Here is a 16445-nt window from a genome sequence, read left to right on the forward strand (position 1 = left end):
CTTAGGCAAGATTGGAGGTGCAAGTTACAGTATCCTGGTCCCAGGAAGAAAGGTGATACTTTCTGTCTGGAGGAAAGTTCTGCAAGCAAAGAGTAGCATTGAATTGACAGATGGCAATACTGTTCAACTTTACTCCGCAGCTTCTGAATTGGATTCTGTCACTTCCCAGTGATGAACGCTTAAGAAAGTTATTCCAGAGCCATCAGCCTTAGTTTCTTCATCCCCCAAATGGGGAGAATATTAGTTTATATCTCATGGGATGATGGTGAGAATTACTTCTTATTATGTTCTTAGTAAAATATCTGACAGATTATGAATTTAATTAGTGCTAGCAATTAGCAAACCAATTGTTTAATGTACTGCTACTACTACTGATAATAATAATAATACTGTCACTAGTGTGAACTATTTCACAGTTTCTAGATTAAAATGATTTAGGCTTACACTATCATACAGATTAAGTCTGCCTAATAAAAACTGTAACTGATCTCTAAAACACTACCTGGTTGTCATGCTTTATTTAACATTAATGAGATTAACGTTTTGCAGGATTTTTTGTAGGGCATTAAATTATTAGTCTGTAAGGAATCAGAAGTGTCTAGAAGCCATTCCTGTTGGCAGCTGCAGTGGAAACCCAGGAATGGATCTGAGTAGGGACACATCTGGCTGAGTATAGGGGCAAATGTCATTCACTGAATTAGTTACCCAGAAAGAAGATCAGCACAGGATATGCTAAGGCTTAAGACTTTCTCATCTGATTCATTCCATTTATAGCACAACTTGTTCTTGCTTTTTTTTTTTTTTTTGTGAGATGAGGTCTCCCTCTGGCTAGAGTGAAATGGCATCATGATAGCTCACTTTAACCTTAAACTCCTGGGCTCAAGAGATCCTCCTGCCTCAGCCTCCCGAAGAACTAGAAATACAGGGCAGGCAAGTGCCACAGCCATGGCTAATTTTTCTATTTTTTGTAGAATAGGGTCATTCTTGCTCAAGCTGGTCTTGAACTCCTGGCTTCAAGCAATCCTCCCACCTTGGCCTCCAAAGTACTAGGATTATACTTAGTACTTTCAGTACACTAAGTCACCACACCTGGCTGCCACTGCTCTTTCAAAGTCACAAAGCACAGCTTTAGGGAAAAGTCACAAAGCACAGCTTTATATGGTAGCAAATAAAAGTCATATAAAGTCTAGAAATCAATGTGAAACTGTAGCTGTTATGTTCCTTTAAATCAGAAGGGGCCAAACAACTTAGGAAAACAAATGCCTTTTTCTGCCTCCTGATAATTCTGTCTCCTTAAATAGGCATAGCAAAGGATTCATGAATTCAGCAACCGAATTTAAAACAATAGACATAAAATGCGTTTGTGTGAAAATATCTATAGAAGTGATATCTTTTCAATAATTGTGTATGTGATTTGCATATCCGCACCTGGTCTAGCTTTCTGAAGTCAATATTTCCAATAATTTTCATAGTCTGTGCACTTTGGACATTCGAAGCTTTCTCTGGTGAGCTCACATGCATGTTTCTCTTGGTCCCAGCAAGTTTTGGTCCCACAATGGGGGGCCATGGGGGACCAATGGGGTGCTTCTTTCCGTCCCACACTTGTCGACCATGTTTCCTCCATTTTGCTCAGTGCATCACTAACACGTGGTTGATTAATGAAACAGACTTTTGCTGAAAGAGGCTTGCAAATGACCTCAAAGATAAGCATCTCGAAAATCACCATTCTAAAAGCACTTCAGGCTTTTCTAACAGGGTAAAATCTTTATTGATTTTTTTTTTCTGCTTCATCTCCTACTCAGTAATAAGTTACCAAACATTCAAATTGTCTAACTGGATCTTTCTCTTCTCTTTCTTTTTCTCCTATTTTCTTTCTCATTACTACTCCTGTTTCCACCTTCATTTTTACGAAAGAATTAAAATCCTTGTAACTTCACTATGAAATATATTTTAACTTGCTAAAGTGAGATGCTTACCATATGTGTGTATTTTAAAAGATATTACAGTATTTTGCAAGCAAAAGCTTATCTATCTTGGATTACAATATTTTAAAAAAATCATATCGTGGTTAACATTTCTAAGAAGGCATCATTCCCATGAGAGCAAATTCCAGAGACAATGTGTGGATGAGGAAAGATTCCTTTCATTTACAAGAATGTGCTATGTGTATCTGTGATAATGGTAACCACTAACATTTACTTGCAGTGTAGCAGGCATGGTGCCAAAAGCTTTATTTGCCTCCATGTGCAAGTTCTTCCAAAAAGCTTTGGAGGGAAATGCTATTATTTTTCCCATCTTACATTTCAGGAAATTGAGACGTGAAGGAGAGAAGCAATTAACTAAATGTAATAGTGATTAAGTTGAGGATGACATCCACCGAGCTGGTCTGGTTCTGGAGCTCTCACTCCTGTGACTGTGTGACCCTCCTGTTAAATTGAACCATGGGGAATTATGGGGCTATACAGAGGGTATCTCTGCCCATTCTTAATGAACTCAGCCTTGCCTTCCATGCAAAAGTCAGTCTCATTTATTTGCCATTTGTGTTCTGACTTTAATACCATACGGTGTTTTGTGGAAAGAGAACTGAAGATAGGTTATGGGTACAGTAAGTATGCAACACTAAAAATATTAGTGAATATATCTAGGTCTCATTTTTCTAAATCTCCAAACTGGGGAAACAATAACTCTCTCATTCATTTCTAAGTTGAATTTGAAAAAAAATACAAAATTTTTTCTTGAAAAAAACAAATTTTCTTGAACGATGAAAATTCTATAGAAATGCTTACTATGGGCTTATTGTGTACCTACTGTTACTCCCTTACACAGCTGCACATATTTCTGTGTGGCTGCACACAGCCTAGCTTTCCTGGTGTTTTTTATGACAATAAACATAATAATTCAATTCATGCTAAATTTACCGAAATGTAAAATATTTGCAAACTGAGTCATAAAGGGTGCCTATACCACTTAGGCTCTATTTTCCTTAATTCAATATCTCATTTAATTGCACAAAACCCTTTGGTAAGGGTATGGTTTATACTAGTCCCTGTGGAAATGTTGAGGAGAAGCTGGCACTGGAGAAGCTTCAGCTCTCTTTCATTCCTAATTTTTCTAAGTAGTTCACCGAAACCCGGGTGCAAGTGCAATTGTGCGAACAGGGTTTGGGTTTCTCTGGAACTGTTTCTTACAGGCTAAAGTTTTGGATTCCCCCTGCAGACTTTACTTTCTGGGAAGAATTTCAAAGCACATTCATTATCAAACATCTGCCAGGGTCACTTTGAGTGTGAGGTGGGTATTAGCATTAAGTCGGCATTGAACAATCAAAGACAGATGCCCTCTTTTTTTATTTTAAGGAAAATGGATTTTTTATTTCCCTTAAAAGCTGAAGTCATAGAAGTTAATTTTATTTCTTTCTAGCCCATTATTTTATCCCTTTCTACTGGTAAGGAAGCAGAGAAAAGGCACAAAACTCAACCCCAACAGAGCCATTTCAAGAGTTTTCTTGCCAAAATCACTACTGTAGGTCTTCAGGGACAATGTGAGTTGACTTAAAATGTTGCTTCTTGATAAGCTCTGTAAGTGTATTACCAGCCCATATGGCTAATAGATTGAAACACCAAAGCTCTAGGTCTTGGAGTACCCAAAATTGCTGTCACTTTCAGTATAATAGCTGAAGCAATGGGGTGACTCAGAGCAGAGTTGGGTAGGATGGCAAAGTGCCTTCACCCACTCCTGACATAACAGACTTAACTCATACCCCAGCATCACACAACAGCGCAACAAGGGGACAGCTGAGCTTATCTCACTTAGCGATGTTTTACTATCACTGATTGTGCTACCTGGTACTGACCAAAGCTTCACTAAGTAGTGTCTTTAGTATAGTAAATTTAATAGAATAAATAATTAAAAGAATAAATGGAGACTAAAATAAAACAGAATTTCCAATCCCTAGTTTCACATTATACTCCCAAACTGATCTTTGCCTTCTATGATTTCTTCTCCCCTTCGCTTCCCTTCCAATAGAATTGTTCAGTTTATTTAAAGCAGAAAAAGCAGAGCATCAAGGCATGCACGGACACACACGTGCACTCTCACACACACAGAAACACTCACAATGTTTGGGTTAATTATGCAAAGAACATGATGGCATCAGTCCAATAATTTCATCGACACCCTTAAGAATAACTTTGGCTTTGCCCAGAAGCTTTTGATTCAGCAAATGCCATCACTGTTGGATTTCATATAAACCAACCCAGGTAGAGAAGTAACTCTGGTGTGAACTGCCATTCCAAAATCTCAACTTCTCTGTGGCTATAGGCAGGGATATGAATCCAGCTGGAGCCCTGCCTTGTTACAGTTAATAATAGGAACAAAAGGCTCGGTGTCTGTGGCTCAAGTGGTTAAAGCACCAGCCACATACACCTAAGGTGGCGGGTTCGAATCCAGCCCAGGCCCGTCAAACAACAATGCCGGCGGCAACCAAAAAACAGCTGGGTGTTGTGGCGGGTGCCTGTGGTCCCAGCTACTTGGGAGGCTGAGGCAGGAGACAACTTGAGCCCAGGAGTTGGAGGTTGCTGTGAGCTTTGATGCCACAGCACTCTACCCAGGGGGACAGCTTGAGTCTCTGTCTCAAAAAAAAAAATAATAATAGGCACAGTGATAAGAATAATAAAGGTAGAAGATTTAACCCCAAGGGCTCGGCCTCTGGCTTTCACACATAACATCACACATAAGAAATGCATACATAGTTCACCTTTTATGGTACAACTTATTCTCAGTCAAAAGCCTACAAAGGGGAAATGCCCTTTAATGTAAATTCTAGAAGCACAAAATACATAGAAATCTGAGTTGGTAACTTATTGTAGAAGAGTGCACAGTAGTTAGAAATGGCAAGTATCAGCTCAAGAAATTTTGTACTTCTTGTTGGAAATGTCTTAGTATTTTTAATTAGAATTATATTTTGGCCAGGAAAACCTCCTCCCTGCTTCTCCCATCAAATATATCCTACTAAACTACTCTATCAGCTTTTAGCAGCATTAAAAAATATTTTATGGATACATGATATTTATAGATACTTATGAGATACATGTGAGATGTTGATAGAAGCCTACAACATGGAACGATAAAATCTGAGTAATTAAGATATCCATTATCTCAAACATTTATCATTTCTTTGTGCTAGGAAACTTCCAAATCTACTCAGGAAAGGTAGAGGGGAAGGGTGATAAAGAGCATTGGTTAATTGTAGAGGAATAGACACCATGCTTACAAGGACAGTTACTGATTCTTATCACATTAAAAGGAAATGCTGAGAATAGGACAGTCTCCTGGCAAGCCTAGAGATGTTTTGTGACTTAGGGGCAATCCCCCAAGTAACTCAGTGGTCCAGAATGAGATAAAGTTGGTCACGCGTTAGTAATCAGGTGTTAAACACTGATGCTTAGTGCTCCTTCATGAGGGTTGTGGGGAAAGAACACGTGAGGAGAGAGCAGGTGGCAATCCTTACGCATGCAGCCCTCATGTGTCTTTACTTTAACTCTCTACACCTGTTGTGTATAACCTTAATAAATAGCCATTGCAGAGGGGGGTCAGGGCTCTCCTGCACCTCTGGTTAGCCCACCTCTTGCAAGCTAGTACTTCAATCCATGTCCAGCCTGGTTCTTTCACAGGTAATAGGTACAAAAATATAGTTAGATAAAAGCAGTACGATTTAGTGTCCATCTACATTACAGGTGAAGGATTTCAATACATGGCAAAGTAACATTCTTGAAAAAGATAAAGCTTGGCAAGAGAATATTTTATCTAATATGCCTTATCCCTCACCTCCTGAGACTTCTTTTTCTGCTTTTGCTCACATTCCTTTGGATCTAGAACTCCTTTTCTTACCACAGATGCCAAGTCTACATGTGCAATGAGCACTCCCAATTCACCATTTAGCTAAAATGCTACCTCCTCCAGGAAGCTTTCTAGCTATTTCTTTCATCTTTGATCTTACCAATCAAATTTTCCTTGCACCTTATCATTCCCATCAGCATTCAGACATGCTGTAAGATTCCCTAACTTAGTTTCCATGTCTTCTACCTGCCTCTCGCAGGGACCTGCCCCCCGTTAGAGCTCCATGATTGACTTGTCTATGTGAGCTGCTTCTACCGTCTCATTTGTCATTCTTGCCTTTGTTCACTCTAATCAGGCGTTTAATTTCTCCTCATCACTCTCCAAGCTACTGGTGACCTCTATCATGCACCATCTGTTTAGTTCCTGCTTTTTTTCTTACTGTACCTATCCATACCATTAGACGAAGTTGAACAATCCACAATGAGTAATGAAGAATATTAATCATGATATTGCTCACACGTCTATTGTCAAAGTGTTGAGAATCAAATGAAGCAGCAAATGTAAAAGTATTTGTAAACAATCTGATGAGGATGTACATGTATTGAGAGTGCTATACAAAAGCAAGTTTACTACAAAACCAAGTTTCTAGCAGAGCAGAAGAAACACAGATAACCACAAGCCATCCCTTAATATTCACAAGTCTTAATTTGTGGCGTGAGATTCTATTTACTCTACTTAAAAAGGAGCCTTAATTTTACACAATCTATTATTGATTATTTGCCTCACTCCCTTTCTGGAAAAAAGGTACTATTATGAAAATGATAGAAGACTATGAAAATGTGAATAGATGCCATTCAGTTCTCAAAAAGTCTGTGTCAAGGTTATAGCTAAAATTTTGTGCTTAGGCTCTTTGTTATTACAGTGGCCTCAATACTAAATATTTCTTTTTTTTTTTTCCTTAAACAACAGAATTTTATTTTCCTACAGTTCTGGAAGCCGAAAGTTTGAGATCACGATGCTGGCATGATTGGGATTTGGTGAAGAATTTCTTTCTAGCTTGCAGATGGCTCCCTTCTTGCTGGGTTCTCACACAGCAGCGGCAAAGAGAAAGAGAGAAAGGCAATATTAAATCTTTCAACTCCTACACTTTGAAAAAGAAGAGGGAATGTCTCAGTTGGAAGGGTATTCAAGAAAAAAAGTTTAAGCTCATTACTTTTTTAGGTGTAGAAGCAGGTTTGATAGCAAACTGCTAGTAAATTGGAGCTACTATGACTCATGCATATTGTCAGTTGAACCTGTCCTTCCTTTGCCATTCAAATTGCCCCTCTTAAGTGCTTAGATTTCCAAATATTTGGGGTATGAAAAGTAGCAGTGGTAGTATAATTAACAGAAATAATTTTACAAAGTAGATTCTGGACTAGACTCCTAAACCCTTCCAGTGTAACTGTATTACTTAAATCAAAGTGATTACTCCTTATGCCAAATTATTAAAAGATTGATGATTTTGTAAGTTTAGGTCAGTGGTTCTCATCCTGAGTCACGACCTCTTTTTGGGTCAAACAACCCTCTCACAGGCATCGACTAAGTCGTCCTGTGTATCAGATATTTACATTATGATTTATAACAGTAGCAAAATTACATTTATGAAGTAGCAACAAAAATAATTTTATGGCTGGGGGTCACCATAAAACCAACATGAGGAACTGTGTTAAAGGGATTGAGAAGCACTGGTTTAAAGGGTTGAGAAGCACTGGTTTAGACGCTTTGGAGCCTACAGTCAGGGAGAGGGGAAAGGCTGCCTATGCTTTCTTCTACCTCCAGTTGCAACTGGGACATTCTCAAGATTTATCCATTTTCTTCTTTACGATAGATGTGGCTGAGATTGGGTGTGGTTAATCATCCTTTTAGTTTGTGACTTGGCTGCTCTGAGCCCTGCATTTGATGGTTCTTGTTATCAATTGAATTTATTGTTGTTTTCAAATCGACCAATGACTAGTATCTCAACCCTATTTGCTACCTTCCCTTAGGTCTATCTCAGGAGTGCCTGACCAATCCCTAAAGATTTCTGCTGAACCAGAGGCTTGTTGGTCATTGGCTCATTTGTTCCTAAAATTCAGTTGAGGGGACAAGTATTTATAAATTATCATTGACTCAATAGATTATTCCTGCCTTGGGAAATAGTGTTGACTGATACTCAAATGTAAAATGTTTTCTTTTTCTTTCTTTCTTTATTTTTATTTTATTTTTTTGCAGTTTTGGCCAGGGCCAAGTTCAAACCCACTACCCTCAGTATATGGGACTGGCACCCTACTCCCTGAGCCACAGGGGCCTCCCTAAAATGTTTTTCTGATCAGGTTGAGGTAACCAGTACAGAGTCATCTTTGATGGATGATGAATTTGAAAACAAACATATACAGTATCTAGTCTTAGCTTAACTAATATAGTATTTCCATTTACCCCCTCCACCCCCAGAGCACTTGGAAAGTGCTCAGGACATGTCATCCTAAAATATACTACTTTGGTATTGACTATGTCAATCTAAAGGCACTTAAGAAATAGCAAATGTAAAGAAAGTCTTTATCTGAGTTCCCCTTATCTGCCTAAAGATGGAGCTCCTAAAGAGAACTCAATTGTCATCAATTTCCTCCCTGGCCTTGGGAGTTTCTTAACCAAGGAGGATTGATTCTTTTTTCCCTTAATATCAAATAAAATATTTATTTACAAATTGAGAAGGGACATGAAGAAAGGAGTTTCAAGAGGGATGGGAGGAGAGCCTGACCTGCTGAACAAATTAGTCTGGAGGGCTTACAGGGACAGGCACTTGTTATTGTTAGGATCTCATGGAGATGTAGTGAGCAGAGCATAAACCTGCATATTGAAATTGTATATTTAAATAAAGGGGTTCACAGCTCTCTCAGGCATGTGACAAGTTTGTTAGATTTCTTCTGGCTTATATAGTTAGCTGTGCACATGTACACTGTACCTTATTAATATTCATTACAATCCCTCTGCACATGTACACTGTACATCAATGACTTCATTAATATTAATTACAATCCATAATCCATCTCATGAATAAACATCTGGTGACTGCCTTGTGAGTAGCTCCTCCTAGTAATCTACAGTTTAACCTATATCACTTTATCTAACATAATCCTTTTGAACATAATCCTTTTAACATAACTTCATGGAGAACATGTTGTCAGCCATTACTTCTTTTGTTCTTATCTGATGAAGCCTGAAGCTTGGAGGAAGAAGGTGGATTGAATACCTGAATACCTGTCCTAGTGGCCTCACAGTTTGGAGGCAGTTACTTCAACTTTAAGCCAGGCATAATTAAGAAATTTCTAAGACATACAGAAAACTTGTTTGCAAGCCTCCACTCCCATGTGGGCCTTAAGTCAGGGGGGTTTTATGCCTGCAACTGACCAGGCCATATGGGATTCTGCCTCAGTTTCTCACAAGTATGCCTGCACAAAGTCTTTTTACTGCTCTCTCTCAAACAGCTTTTTTTGGCCAGAGGTATATAGGCCTTTAGCCTATAGGCACTAGTCAGCAGTTCTAACCAAATAAAAGGGAAAAGAAGGTGGGTATGAGGTAACCTAGGTAACCGATGACCAATAGCAAAGGACTGTAATCAGTGACCAATAGAAAAGAGCAATACAGCCAAAAAAGGGACCGAGGGGCCAATGAAAGAGTTGCAATCAATTTCAAATGGAGAAAAAGAGGGTATTTATACCCCCACCCAGCCTTGGCATCACAATCTCTCTCACATTTTCTCTTTCATGAGAGAGACCCACTTCCAACTCTCTTTGAAAGTGCTCTAAATTTTCCCTTTCTTCCTAAATAAAATATCTTGTTTTTATACTAAAACTTGTGCAGGTAACTTTTGCTCTCTATTCACACTGCCTCTGCTGCTCCAGTTTTACTGTCAATTCTAGCCCTGCCTCAGTTGAACTTTCTAGCTCAGCCAAATAATCAAACCAGGTCAACTGAGTTCCAGGAAGGAGAGGATACCCAGGAAAAGTTAGGTCTGTGAGAACAAAAGTCTTCTCACAGGAGCCCCCAAGGACACACCTACAAAGTCCTTCCTGTGGTGCTGCAGCTCTTGGGAATTTGTAGAAATTTAACTTTCTAGGACCTGCTTGTTTCTGCTTCTGTAAAAGCCCAAGCCTGCCTTCCCCAGCTTGATTCAAACTGACCAATGAGAGGAGTACCTGTGGATAAAGAGCCCTTGACTGGAGATAACATGGAAAAGATGGAGCCAGTAGGGGACTGAGGCCACTTTTGGACTGTAGTCCGCTGTAGTTCCACTGGCTGCAATAAAGCCCCTCCTCCATATCTTGGTGTTCAGGCAATTCTATCTCTCCATCTGGCCTCATCTTCCTGCAACAGGGAAAGAGGGGAACAGGGACCCCCAACCTCCAACACAAAGAATAATCGCATACAGTTATGGGATACACGTTGATGTAATAATGTCTGTATGCAGTGTGGAATGATTGAATCAAGTTAATTAACATAGCCCATGACATTAAATACTTACCATTTATTCCTTTTGTCCAACACAACTTTGTACCCTTCAACCAACATCTCCCCATTACACCAAGATTAATTCTTATCTCAGGAAATGAGACTGGAAGTTGACATCACAGCCAGTTTGTCACAAACTATCACCTACTCTTCTCAGGTCCTGCTCATCTTTCCCCCAAATCATTTACTCTCTCCTAAGATGCCTATATTTCCCCTTCCTTCACTCCTATGAAGACAATATATGCTCCTCAATTTCACTTGTTTTTTGTGTATTTGCTTTTCTTTCCAGGGATGCTCCCATAGTATTTCTCCTATTAATCTGCCTGTCGTCAGTTTATTTCATAGACTTTAATTGTTAAAACTTCAGAGGTTACAGGGAAAGTCTTCCCTCCCCATAAAGTCACAATAATATTGGGTAAGAAAATTTCCGTTCACAGACAGATACCTCCTTTTCCTTTTCATTATTCTACTGGTAATATTTGTAAGAAATTTCCACATTGTGACAGCTGCTATTGTTGCTGTTGTTTGTAAGAGCTGTCAAAGAGAAACATAGCTGGACACTATGTTCCAGGCAATAGAGACAGATTTTGTTCAATGATAACTATTGCATTAGAGAGGAGAGTTCAAAATAAAATGAGCTCAACTTTGCCAAAAGAAAAGGCAGCGTGTGCTGAAAGACATTGAGAGGTAATTAAGGGAGTTTTGTCCCTTAATTGGCGCTCTTTTAGAGGAGAAACAAACTTCTCACATCTTCACAGTAAGAAGTAGTTATACTAGTTGGAGCCAGGAGCTCACTGCTTGTCCGTGGAAGTTAGACCTTCAGCCACCCACAGGTACTGAGAGTAGAGCTGTCTCTTTGCATGTTTGCATTTCAAAGAGACTGCTCTCAATCCTGGGGGAGATAGCACTGGCTAGTAGATTTGCATCCCAAAGTGGCAGAGAAAGGATTTATAATTGCAATCTTTCTAAAGCAGCTGCTCTAAAAGAAGGGTAGGAGCTATCAGCTTCTGGGCAGATTTTAGCTGGAACAAACAGGAACTTCTCCTGGCAACTCTGAGCTTTCTTAGGTAAACATTTTTAAAGGGGAATTGAAGTGATCCTAGGAAGACAGCCATAGCCATAAGCTTAGTCTAGAACCCAGACTAGAGTTGGATGTAGTTGTTTTGTGCTGAGAGTTTTTGCAGTTCTAGGGCCTACACTTGAGCAGGTACAGAGTTTGCTGGAACTTTCCATATGATATTGAGAATCCTCTCCAAAACCCTAAGAGGGACTATTTTCAAACCTTTTAAATCTTTGCGGTAATTTAGGTTTATAGAAAAATCACGTGATTGATGGGGCTCAGACCTATAATCACAGCACGTGGGAGGCAGAGGCAGGTGGATTGCCTGAGTTCATGAGTTCCCGACCAGCCTAAGAACAAGACCCCATGTCTGAAAAATAGCTGGGCATTGTGGTGGACTCCTATAATTCCAGCTACTTGAGACAAGAGGATCACTTGAATCCAGGTGACCAAAAGAGACTGTCTCAAATAAAGAAAAAGAAAAATCACATTATTATTAACTTCTAGGCCTATGATTTGAGCCCACTTCTGTTTTCAAAGTCAGAATTTTACTGATTTGCCAAACATAAAATCTGTAAATGTGGCAATGTTTTCAAATTCTTATTTGAAGAAAATTGTCCTTTACTAAATTCCTCTTCTTTTGTGAATTCTTAGATTTAATATCCTTTGTACCATTTTTCTTCTAAATTGAATTAGGTCTCTGGGTACAGTAAAGTAAAGAGCAAATAACGTTTCTTATTTTTTAATCTCTTCCATGCTCTTTAATGTTATTTTCTCTAGGGATGCAGGTCTCTCTTCTTCTTGTTAGGGGGAAAGGTGATGCACAGGAAAGAAAAATAGGAACGTAATTGGATGAAATCAGTGAAATGAGTGAATCTAGGAATTAAGAATACAACGATGTAGGGTTTCTCAATCTCAGCACTGCAGACATCTTAAAATCAGTAGTTCTTGGCGTGGGTGCAGTCCTGGGCTTCTAGGATATTTCCTCGCATCCCTGGCCTTTCCCCACTAGATGCCACTAGCAACCTCCCCTGAGTTATGATAACCAAAAATATCTTCAGGTTGTCAGATGTCCCCTAGGAGGCAAAATCATGTCAGTTGAGAACCACTGGATAAAAGGATCCAAAAAAAGGTAATGAAAAACATTTCACTTCCTCTGTGTCCCTGCTGCTGCCCCGTTTTGGTCTGTAAAGTTTTTGAATTCTACCATAGTATGTTTGAAGCCTGACCTGTTTCAAACTCTGACCCTTGTGCTCATGAACCAGTTTCCTGACCTTTCTGTGACATCTTTCGTGGCCCAGGCATCAGTTCATAGGTGACTTCTTGCTTTGGTTTTTTTTTGTCTCATGCTACGGTTTTATTTGACTCAGGGTTTTATACTGAAACACCAACATGTCCAAGCTGACTAAAGTACAATCCTGCCTCTCCAACCTGTTTTGACTGAGTTCTCAATTTCACCTGCTCGGTTCCTTTAGGTGATGGTTGCCCACTTCTTGGGGCCTTTGTCACCTTCTCCACTGCCAGAAACCCTGGACGCTGTGCTTCATCTCTCTGCCAAGGACTCTCATTCTTGCGTACCACTTAATAAATTAAGCCTCAGTTATGCTTCAAAAATGAAAGTATAAAAGGAGTTAATCCTTGCAAAATTGTTAGTGCTGGCAAAATATAAAGGAATTGATTTACACAGGGAAATAGGACAAATTAGCTTTGGTAAGGAGACCACACATTTCTGCGGTTCCGACTCTCAGAGCACACAGCCCAGCAACCAGAGAGGCAGAACTAAGTTAAAAACAATAACACCAACAAAGCTTCCCATTAGTAAATTTCACTCTTCAGTCACTTTTCCCCTTTCACCGCTCTGAATTGCTTTCCTAGTTTTATTAGGTGAATTATATAAGCTCTACGGGAGTAGGGATGTTAACTGGGTCTTTGGTTCTCATTTCCCTGGATGGAGTTTGGTGTGCCACTTTGACTGACAGGCTAATGGATCTCTGTTCCCTGATAAATTAGAGATAAAACCACAGCATTTTGATGTGTTTTTTTTCTGTTTCACTTTTGAATGAGAAAGAAAGGATAAATCTGTTTTAATTCAGAATTTAAACCAAGAAGAAAATGTGTGCGATTAAATCAACAACGTTAGGAATTAAATCAATCAATCAATAAGCAAACTTTCCACATGAAGCCACTTTATTTCCAAGCTCTGTTTCATTTCTAGCCACACTTAACCTGGTCACTATTTTTTCCACTGGCAAACACTGCAGGAAATTTATTCCATCTAGTGGGAGCCACCTTCACTGAAAGTTTCTCATGATTTAAAGGTAGTAGGAGTAATTAAGTTTAACAGAAACTTCATCTTCTAAGGGATGACAAATAATACATCATTTATTTGAGAGCTTTATCTGAAAGGTACATGGAGATATTTGGAAATGTTTACCACAAAGTATTTTTCCATAAGAAAAATAGAACCAAATAGCTTCTAGATACTGAATGTACTTGAACTAAAATACGTTTGTAGAGGAGACACAGTGGTTTGCAGCCATTGTACGTTTTGAAATAGAAACATGTTTTGATGCTTTGGAAAATAACTCTGTTCCTCTGTCAGCGATAAGATCTCATTGTAAATTCTTGGAATCTAGAATTGGTGATGTGTTTCTTTTTGATCTTCATTATTGGATATGGCAGTTTATTAGGTAGGGTTCTTGTTCAGAAAAGGCCATTATTTTGCTAATCTGGATTAGGTTTCATGAGAGTTTATCAGAAAGTTTTCTCTCTGAAGTAAGAAGTTATTTACTGATATCCCAGTTACTAGATAACAGCCAATATGCATATCCTCTAAATGGACTGATTGGAATATGTAAACTTTCTCTCATATTTGCTTGGTTAGCTTGTACTTTCTATTATTATTTGGTGGTATTTTGGTTTTTATCTTTTTATCCACATATATTGTTTATTTGACTATTATAAGAGAGGCAAAGTCACTTAAGAAAAGCATATTTGGATATGTTTAGAAGGGGAGCTATATTACCATGACTGATCAAGAAAGACAGGAAGGAGTAGCAAAATAAAGTTTCTAAGGATAATAATCAAAATACACAGTCACATATTTGAAGAAATCAGTGTGTTCTCTCATAGAGATCACAGAATTGGGCTTGTAGAATAAATATGAGAGAATGTCCCTATTTCAGCAACAAAATAAATAACTAATTAAAAATTTTGCCCAAACCAACAGTAGCAAGTGTATAGTGCCCAAAGAGGAAGATAAAGTTATGACTTTATAATATTAATATGATCAGCAGAAAAGATCTGTGATCAAGGATTAGTTTTAGGATAGAAAGATCTCTGCACAATAAACCAATAATTTATTATCATATCATCTGTTATAACATAATGTTAATGTATTCTCCTAAAAGCCCAATAGATTGAACAAGCCAACTCATGGGATATAAACATTGGGGTTTTTTCTTTGTCTTTTTTTTTAACCTCTTACTTTCTTTAAATTCCTATTGAGGGCAAATTCTTTCCCTATTCTAGGATAACAAACTTGAGACGCCTCTTTAAAACACCATTTCAGTCAAGTAAAAAATAATAATAAAATAATTAAAGTCCAAATTTGATCTAAAATGGCCTGAGGATTTTTCCGCTTTCCCAACTTGAATCTGAAAGGAGTCCTGAAACTTGGCAAAGAGAGCAATAGGCTACATTTCTTCTCTTTCCACTCTGGCCCTCCCATCCCTCCTGCCAATCTCACTTGCCCCTTTCTTCTTAGTTTACCTCTACAGCACTCCTTCCCAGTTCTCCCCACCACTGGCAGAGAGCAGAGCGAGATAAATAACACTTAGGTATGAACACTCTCTCAGCGATCTGTGCATTGGGCAAATGCTCAAAGATGACACACTCTTGCAGGCTCTTCAGAGACCCTCCTTATCCATCCTGAGGGATCCTTTGCCTGCAGTACTCTTGACATGAACAAACGTGTCTCTATTCCTGCTGGGCCCTTCATTCTCCCTTAGTGCTGAGAATCCACATCAACTCTGGCTTTTCCTAGCTGAAGCCTGTTTGTCCTTCCAGACCGGTTTTGTTGACCCATCAAAGTTTTCTCTTATTATTGTCCCACAGCTGGTTCACTTTTGTAGCGACAAACTCTTGGAGTATATGTACTACCTAACTCCACAGTCTCTTCTTGGCAATGCCTTTGAAGCAGCTAGCATGTTTCCCTGAAGATAAGACACTGTCTTATATTTATTTTTTCTCAAGAAGACACACTAGGGCTTATTTTCAGGGGATGTCTTATTTTTATTTAGTATAATACAACAATCTACATTTTTTCAAATACAGTTAAGTCATCTTCTTCTGGAACCTGACGGGGAGGGGGGGCGACCTTGGTGGGGCTGGCGCTAGTGATGCATGAACTCCTTTCCCCTAGCCGTTGGTAGGTGCACAATAGGATGCCTGCGAACGCAGTTACCAACCGTGCAGCTGCGCAAGTGCGAATGGCTTGGAGAAAGGAGCTGTGGCAGATAAAAGGTATTCCAGGCTTCCTTACCACTCCACACCAAAATGCAGGGTGTAGCTATGCAGTGTATCTGCATAGCCATGCCCATCAATAAGTCTTCTTATTGGGGTAGGGCTTATATTTAACAAATGCATAGAAATCCTGCTAGGGCTTATTTTGGGGATAGGTCTTATTTTCGGGGAAACGCAGTAGCTGCAAGCGCTTGGCCGCTGACAGGTGGCAGTCAGACATTAGTCTCGAGTTCCTCCAACACATACATATTAAATTTTGTTTTCTCCTTGAAGCTTCTTACTGTTGTTAAAGGGTTATTAATGAAAACAACCTTTACAAATTAATAAAGGGGTGCAAAACAAGAACAGTGACAAGGACCTAAATTCAGCAAAGACATAGGCATAGTTAAAAATCATAATAAGCTGGGCGGCGCCTGTGGCTCAAAGGAGTAGGGCACCAGCCTCATATGCCGGAGGTGGCGGGTTCAAACTCAGCCCCAGCCAAAAACTGCAAAAA

This window comes from Otolemur garnettii, unplaced genomic scaffold, assembly GCF_000181295.1.
Source record: "Otolemur garnettii isolate 467f Iridium unplaced genomic scaffold, OtoGar3 scaffold00020, whole genome shotgun sequence".
Classification (NCBI taxonomy): Eukaryota; Metazoa; Chordata; class Mammalia; order Primates; family Galagidae; genus Otolemur; species Otolemur garnettii.